General features: G+C 27.3%; 1 pseudogene; it reads left to right on the forward strand.

The window, feature by feature from the left end:
• The first annotated feature begins 1,053 nt into the window (after positions 1 to 1,053).
• On the forward strand, positions 1,054 to 8,130 carry LOC127131386 (putative B3 domain-containing protein Os03g0621600; annotated as a pseudogene).
• Positions 8,131 to 9,564: the final 1,434 nt, after the last annotated feature.

Consider the following 9,564-nt stretch of genomic DNA (forward strand, 5'->3'; position numbering starts at 1 on the left):
AAATTAAAGGGCAGTCACCAATTGAACTGGAACACATGCTTCAATGTGGGTAGTTTGAGAAATTACCTGAAATATGGGTTATTTTGGTACACACACGCACGCACGCGCGCGCGCGCACACACACACACATATATATATATATATATATATATATATATATATATATATATATATATTATATATATTATATATAATATATATATATATATATATATAATATATATATAATATATTATATATATATTATATATATATATATGTGTGTATGTCAACTCACAAGATGAAAGATAATGCATTATTTAATGTTTTTTAGCAACATTTAATTTACATAATGAATTTTGGAATAGTATTGATAATTTTCAAATTATTAAAATGTCGGAAAAGAATCATTGAGATCAACCACTTCGAAGAAAATTCAAAATATCATTATAGTTCTATAATAGAATATTAAAAAATTAACTTATATTTATTATTATTATTTTAAATTAATATAATTGAATTTAAAATTATAACATTATTATTTCATATATCTCAGTATATTTTATTATAAAATTTATATGTAAATTTAATATGTTCTAATGTTATTTCAATTTTTTATATATATTAAAATATATTTTGTACGTTAAATACATTTATTTTTATCAAATAAAAAAATAGTTTAATAATATAATATAATACAATAAAATAATAAAATGACTAATTACTATAAGTCATTAGTACCAAACAAAGCCAAAATCCTAACCGCCTAATAGGGGCTTTTTGCCATGTGAAATGGATTCAATTTCCAAATAAACACGTGAACTGTTTATTCTTCCAAGAATGCTTGAGCTTGTGATAGAGTGGAAAATGAATACTACACCATAGTAGAATCATAAATATATAGGTTAATAATGAAGTGTTTTTCGGATTTCAAAAAAGCTTAATGAGTACAGTTCTTTTGGAGTAAAAAAAAATGCTACTAGAAAATAAAGAAGAGTCTCCCCTATTATGGATCCTTTAATATTTCGTTTGTTTATCACTACTATTTAAAACTCATTGCATACATACTCACTCATGGCTACCAAATTTGCTGTGGTGAAGAAGCCAATCCACTTTTTCAAGATCATACTTCCTCAAATTCTTCATCAAGAAAAGCTTGTAAGTCTTTCGTTTAGATTCTGTCTTCATATACTTTATGTTTCTTTAACTTATAATATCATTATGTCATCTTACTTTTATTGCTTGAACAAAAGCATACCTTATTTAGCATATTAATCTGTTCTAATTATTTGACAGATGTTACCAATAAAGTTTGTGAAGAAATATGGAGAAGGTTTAGAAAAAGCTATATGTTTGAAGACTCCAAATGGTGAAGATTGGAAAATAAAATTGGTAAAAAGTGATGGCAAGATATGGTTTGAAAAGGGTTGGAAAGAATTTGAAGAGTATCATTCTCTATCTCATGGACATCTTCTAGTTTTCAAATATGAAACAACATTCCATTTTGAGGTGAGAATCTTTGATATGACTGCTACAGAGATAACGTATCCTTTCAAAAGAGTTGATGTCAACAATGAAGAAGATTGTAGAGCAAGTCAAAAGAGAAAAGCTTACTCCTCCTTTGAAATTGGAAGCACTAGTTCTGTCAAAGTTGGAAAAATGCAAAAGTGTAAAGGCATAAGATATCGTCTTTTGTATTCATGTTTTTAAGTCCAGTAAAATTTGTATGGAACTGACATTCATTAAGATGTTCCGTTTTTGCAGTAAAACAAGTGAATGCAACTCTTGAAAGAGCAAAAGAATTCAAAACATATAATCCATCCTTTGTTCTTGTCATGGGTGCATCCTATGTTGAACACCATTTTGTTTTGGTAAGTAAAGTATCAAACAAACATTTGTAAATAATTTAAAGATTCTAACCATTTTCTTTTTCTTGGCAGAATATACCTTCTAATTATGGCAAGACACACTTTGATATGGACAAGAAGAGAGGAAATATGTATTTTCAGGTTTCAAATAGCGAAAAAGTTTGGCCTGCAAAGTATGGAATTAGGATGCACTATAAAGGACAAATAAAGTTTGAACTCATAGCTGGATGGATGAAATTCTCAAAGGATAATAATTTGAAAGTTGGTGATGTTTGTAATTTTGAGCTCATTCTTAGGACTAACATGACCTTCCTTGTTCACATCTTTAGAAAGACAAATGAAGTCAACACAAATTGTTCAACTTCTCAAAGTAGGATTCATTGATGTTTAAGTTTCATTTCAAGTTTTTTTTTTTTTCATATGATAAATAGTTTCTTCTTCCATCTTATGCAGAATCTTCCTCCTAAATGAAGTGAGAAGCATCTCAAGGATAGAGAAAAGGAATGGAACTAGTGCATGTTGACACTACTAGTCTAGTCTGTAACCAAGAAGCATTCATATTTTGCATTTCATTTTTGAAATGAAGTCACGTGTTGAGACTTGATAAACACGCTACTGTCTGTAACCAAGAAGCGTTTCTACTTTTATTTTGCATTTTTTTGAAAATCCATAGTCTATTTCTGTGTTTTTAGGCTCATGATATTGAGGATTATGAGCTATAATTTTAATAGCACAAACTGTCACAATAAAAGTAAGTTGGTGAATTGAGTCGAATATGGATATAAGAATGTATGTAATGAAGTCATTGAACTTTATGAGAGACTAACAACACGCTATATTCAGTTTCATAAGGTCTATAAACAGTAGAATGTTTCTTAGATTTTCATATAGTAAGAAGGGTGTCAAGAGAAACACAATAACCAGGAACAAATATGTGAGTGTACAAATAACGTGCTCCCCCGTCAGAATCAATATATTCAGATAATTGTAAAGATTATGAATGCAAAAAACAATAAACCTTGACATTTGACAGACTTAATCTATCTAAGCACATCTATTTTTTTTTAACAATGTGGTACTTGAGAAACTTTTTCAAATTCATCTTCTTATTGAAATATTGACCTGTTCCAAGAATCTTCAACTTGAATTTAAAAAAGTATTTTAGAAATAATGTTAAATATTTTTAAAATTGTGCATAAACAAAGGTTTCTACGACTTGAATATTTGCATAGAAAGTATGATTCTAATTCAACAAAAATGAAACAATTATCTTGAACTCTATCTCAAACATCATACTAGCACACAACCTTTTTTTAAGGTGTATTCTAAAAACTCGTTCTTTAATGACTCAGCCGCATGTGTATCTTGATTTAGTGAGGGCTCTAGGAATTCTACTTCAAAATTACATAGGAACCGACCTAAGTTCCACAAACACACATAGATGAGTCTATCAAGAGTACTCCTATAGTTAGGTATTACCCCCCTCATATAGAGTATACATCTCATTAAGAGTTTATATAATCGCATCCTCTTTTCGCTTTAGAATTCATGTTTTTCTTATTTATACTAGCATGATCACCTCATATTACTCATAACTTGTTATTATCCATTGTTCAAATTCACATCTTTAGAACTAATATGACTTTTTAAATTCACATCTTTAGAAAGACAAATAAAGTCAACACAAATTGTTCAACATCTTCAAGTAATACTTAATTGATGTTTAGTTTTCATTTCAATGTCATTTATCTCTTTCTCATATGATTAAGAAAATATATTCTTCCATTTTGTGCTGAATATTATTAAACGAAGGATGAAGCCAAAATAACTATTGATGGAATGTGCAGGGTATGAAATGCAAGTAATACTAATCATGCATAATTAATGAGTGAGTCTTTGGGAGACAAATTCATTTAAGAATGCGGGAATCTACCGGTCAATAGTGCGTGTATGCAACAATTAAGGTCAGGGTAAGCAGAACCTGGATATCTAAAAGCCTTGGAGAGAGAAATTTATGGAGATAACCCCAAACTGATTTGATGTCTCTTGATGGAAATCTAGAGACACTACCAGTTATGTGTACTATTGAGAACAACCGAATAAGAAGACAAGACCAACAAAAGAGGAAATCAAATGCGTGTCTTTGGTTGTCTATAATTCATACACGTGGAATAATTAAGACCAAAAGAGATTAAGGCTCAAGTGAATAATTCAAGACATTAATAAAAACAAACATAAGGTATTTTAGAGAAAACTGAGGTGCTCTACAAGTCAGGTTATGGAAAAGGAGTATGGAATTCAATACAAACGAGTTCATGTTAGGAAATCAACATCACTCGATGTAGAATCAATATCAGTGGTCTTAGAGTAAAAGGGGTAGGTGTGAAACCATATTTTGTAGGTCATTAGAACATTAATCAAGAAAGTTCTCTTAAAGACAGACATGATTATGATGATGATAACTAGTCTTGGATGATAACTACTAAAGTCAAACATAAAATGATTAAAGATGCAACTAGAGAAATAGGGTTGGATAAATATGATTCTCTAACGATGGAAACCAAATCAAATATAACTCAAGTCTCATCTCAATGTAAACATTAAGCAAGTGTCTATAAGATTGAATATAATATTGAAGTATCTGAAAAAGCCTTGAAATATGAAAGCTCACTCTAATGCGTCCGACTGAACAGTATAAAATCATATGGGCTTTATCGTAAAGACACACGCAAGCACACACGCAACACACACAGACACACACTCACACGCACGCACACACCTACAGACACACACCCACACACACGCGCGTACAAACGCACACATGCATAAACACTCACCCACCCACATGCAGCACACACACACGGGTCGACACACACACGCACGCACACACTAACACACACCCACATGCACACATGCACACCCACACACCCACCCACCCACCCGCCTACATGTATTTTGTTTGTCTTTAATTTCCCCCCAATATATTAGTATGAATTAATATTACTCGACACGTGCGAATGCACGCGTTTAACCTACTTTAATTTTCTACACACTTTCATGAGTAATTATGTGAAAAGATGTAAAGTTATAATATTATATAATTCTTCAATTAGATATTTCTCAAACTAATTAAGATATTGTTAATTTGATTATTTAAAAATTACTGTAATTATAAAGTATTTATCGATCAAATATATTTTTTTATGAATTTACTTAAGTCATTATTTTTTTTAACATGCAAAAAAAAATCCAAGGACAATTATCTGTTCTCATTAGTATTTTTTGGAGTTACTGTTTTTTTAATAATAAAATATTAGCATTTATTCTACATAAAATGCTGCAAATATTTGTCTTTGATAAAAAAACACAAAATACTTATGATAGGTGAATACACAAATTTGTTATGTAAAATTATAATAGGTCATTCTTTTTAAATTTGCATCCTCACCAAAAGAATATCAATTAATGTTTGAAATTTATTTTTTTTAATCCGAATTTGCTATTAACTTCAATTATTCATTTGTTATAACTAAATAATTTTATTTTACTCATAAATATTTTGTCTTACTTTAAAACAAAATACAATATATTATATATGATCATATTTATATATGCTCATCCAATGTGCTCCCTAAATTCTAAAACTTGCAAAAAAAAATCATGCTTACCCTGTTAATTGTTAATGCATGGGTCTGAAAAAAAAAGATGGAAAGACATAATAGGGGTTGTAGCCCAAAAACATTGTTCATAATGATACATAATAACTATATTAGTATGATTTTTATTGTTTTTTTTTAATTTTTAATTAAGAGTTATATTTATTTACTTGGTTTTTTTATTATTTAATTTATTTTTTTGTTATTTTAATTTCGTAATATAGAATTTTAAGTCGACAAAGCATAAAACTAGATAAAAAAAATTTATTTTAATTTACACCATTCATTTGTATTACAGAAAAAGTTTATTTAATCCAACAATAAATAGATTTTATTTTTAATTTATATTATTCATTTGCATTGCGTAAATTTTATTTAATATATTTTATTATAAATTAAATATTTATGTGAAAGATGAATAAATTAATCAATCCACCTTAATAAAAGTGCAAACAGATTTTAAGTCATTCCTCTGTTCCTTTATAAGTGTTATTTTTTATTTTTTATACATTCTAAAAAAGTTAATAATCATTTTTACTTTTTAAACAATCATTCTTCTTTTTCCTATAACATCCTTAATTATTTATTATATTCATTTTACTTTTTCTCTCTTGGTAATAATTACTTAGGAATAATTTTGACAAAAATATAATTAATATAATCTTGAATTTTGCAACTGATAATTAAAAAGAAATATTTTTTTTAAAATGAGAACGGAGAGAGTATGTCTATAAGAAAATCTATTTTTGTTGTAATAAAATAGTTCTATTAAATTTATTGACCATCAAAAATAGGTTTAACCTACGAAATATGCAAACAAAATAAACATGTCTGTCGGACAGAGAATCATAATATTTGTATGTTATATTTTAATTTAATATTTAAAATATAAAAATTAAAAATTACACATATTAAAATATAAATATGATATTTTTAAATATATATATATATATATATATATATATATATATATATATATATATATATATTATATATATTAATTTTATTGATCATTTTATTTAAAATATATAAAAAATATTTCGGACTTATAATAAGAGAGAGATATGAATGACAATAAGCAAGATTTTGATAAAATATTATATTACATGTTCCCGGATCAAATAAAATTATATTTTTCTTTTGATATTTCTACTTTTTAAAATAATATTTTATTCAATTAACATAATTTTGTTGTCACAGAATACCACTACCTTCTAAATTAAATTAATATTATATAACTTTTATAATTTGAAATTTTTTCTTCTTAATTTATATATCTTCTATATAAATTTATTAATCATTACTATATTATATTTATTTACTACTCTTATTAGTTATTTTAAAAAGTTGAATAAATTTAGAAATTATTTAAAATATACTTCAAATAAACCCATTAACCGTTTAGAATTCCAAGAAGTTTGCGGTGTGATCGGAAGAAAAATTAATTAAAGATAGGCAATGGATAATAAAAGCAGACATAGGGTAATGGAGAGTTTTCTTGAAATAATAAGAAAAACACCAGTGAATTAATATTAATATTCCTCTTGTTTGTCGTTTGTTTTCATTGCTATCTAAACTCATAAGGTTTTACGTTTTTACTATCAAACAAGATCATGGCAAATGAAATTGCTCCATTTCATTTTTTCAAGATAATAGTTAGTGAAAGTCTTAATCAAGGAAAGCTTGTAAGTCTCTTATTAATACTTTATGTTTCTTTAATTATCTTTATATGATCATCATTATTATTAGAATTACTTTTTTTTGACAGATGATACCAGTAAAGTTTGTGAACAAATATGGAGAAGGTTTACCAACAGCTATTTATCTCAACACTCCAAATGGTGCAGTTTGGAAAATAAATTTGGTGAAAAATGATGGGAAAATATGGTTTGAAAAGGGTTGGAAAGAGTTTGAAGAGTACTATTCTCTATCTCATGGCCATCTTCTAGTTTTCAAATATGAAAAAACTTGTCATTTTGAAGTACAAATCTTTGATAAGAGTGCTTTGGAGATAAACTACCCTTCCAAAAGTGTTGAAACTGAAAAGGTTTTAAGCAATGAAGATGATTCTAAAGCAAGTCAAAAGAAAAAAATTAACTCCTCCTTTGAAGTTGGAAAAGAAGTGAATGCAACTCTTGAAAGAGCCACAGAGTTCAAAACCTGTAATCCATCCTTTGTTATTGTCATGCGTGCATCATATGTTGAACACCATTTTTGTTTGGTAAGTTCATCGATTTGTTTGTTATGTAGCTGTTAATCCCTCATGAAACATGTAACCATAGTCCTTAACTTTAAGTCCTTTATAACTTATAAGACTTTTTTCTTTCTATTCATTAACATGTACCTTTTCTTTTTGGCAGAGTTTACCAAAGAACTTTGGTAAGAGACACTTTGATTTGGATAAGAAGAAAGGAATTATATATTTTCAGGTGTTGGATGATGGAAGAGTTTGGTCGGCAAGGTACTCAATCAGAATGTCTGATAAAGGATCGAGGTTTGAGCTCTCAAGGGGTTGGAGGGACTTTGTAAAAGACAATAACTTGAAAGTTGGTGATGTTTGCAACTTTGAGCTCATTCTTAAAACTAAGATGACTTTTCTAGTTCATATCTTTAGAAACACAAAATGAAGTATGCAACTAAGACTAATTGATGTTTAGTTTTCATTTCAAATCACTTCTCTTTTTCATTATTAATTACAAATTATTCTTTCATTTTTTTTTTCAGAATCTTCCTATGGAGGAAGGAATGGAATTTATCACTACAATCAATTCAAACACCAACAAGTTTTAGTTCTTTTGAATTAATGAAGCTTAATACTATTGACTCTAGTGCATGTTTTAGGAAGAGAGTTAACAGATGAAAACACTAATGTTCTACTTCCTATAAAGAAGCAATTCAACTTTTCAAATGTATTGTATCACTCCATAATTTTCTTTCATTAAAATAAATAACTGATAATCATCCCATGCTTGTTTGTCCAATGAGTGTTACTCATTAATTAATATTTTAAAGTTCTTGGCTCTTGAGTGGATGAATAATAATTTGAAGGTAACAGACACACGTTAAGTAGTAGTGGAAATTGCACTCTTTTCATCTTTTGTTTTGAAAAAAAAGTTGAAAATCTAGAGTTTGTTATTCAATCTAGGCCTATTTGCCTAGCTTTAGATGATAAAGGAGTCAATGAGGAGGCTTATAAAGATTCTTATTCTTATTTCTCTTATCGAATTGCTTTTACTCTTATATAGTGTATTCATAAAAAATATTGTGATGCATCGGAGTTGATGTATAATACAGATTAATATCATATAAAAAATGCTTATTTTACTTTATGTTATTTTTATTTTGATCTTGTTATCTTAAAGTTTGAACTTTTAGATCATTATTCCTTTATATGTGTCATTTTTGCAAAAATCTCTATAACTAAGATAAGCAATGAAGAACAAATATTTGACCATTGTTTCTTAATTTACCCTTACTTATTCATTTATTTAGCATATCATTTCTCTTTCCTAATACTCCACATTTAATGCCTAGATTCCAAATTATTACATAGAAAATATAACTTCTTCAGTTTCCTTAACTATTTTTTCACTTATTTCATGGTACACTTAAAATTCAACTTCCCCCAACTTTATTATTTCAAATTTCATGATACACTTGAAATTAAATTTCCCTCCAATATACTCTAAATTTCATAATTTCCACCAAAAAAAGTTAAAATCATTAATACTTGAAGTGTATATATACCTTTATATTGTAGGTTTACAAAATAAATTCATAAAATATAGCTTCAAGTACTACTAGATATTGGTAATGTATTTATTCTTTCATGTGCATTTGTTTTTGTCTCTTTTAATTTTCTTATTTTTATCTCTTTACAAAATTTATGATAGTTAATTGATGAATATCACAATAATAATAATAACAATAATAATAATAATATAAAGAAATAGTATTAATAACATATTAACTCAAATTTAATTGTTGAGATTTTTTACTTTTTATGGATTGCTCAATTAAGTTGAAGAAATAATTTATTGTGTAAGATGATTTATTGTGTA

Source organism: Lathyrus oleraceus, chromosome 3, assembly GCF_024323335.1.
Source record: "Lathyrus oleraceus cultivar Zhongwan6 chromosome 3, CAAS_Psat_ZW6_1.0, whole genome shotgun sequence".
NCBI lineage: Eukaryota > Viridiplantae > Streptophyta > Magnoliopsida > Fabales > Fabaceae > Lathyrus > Lathyrus oleraceus.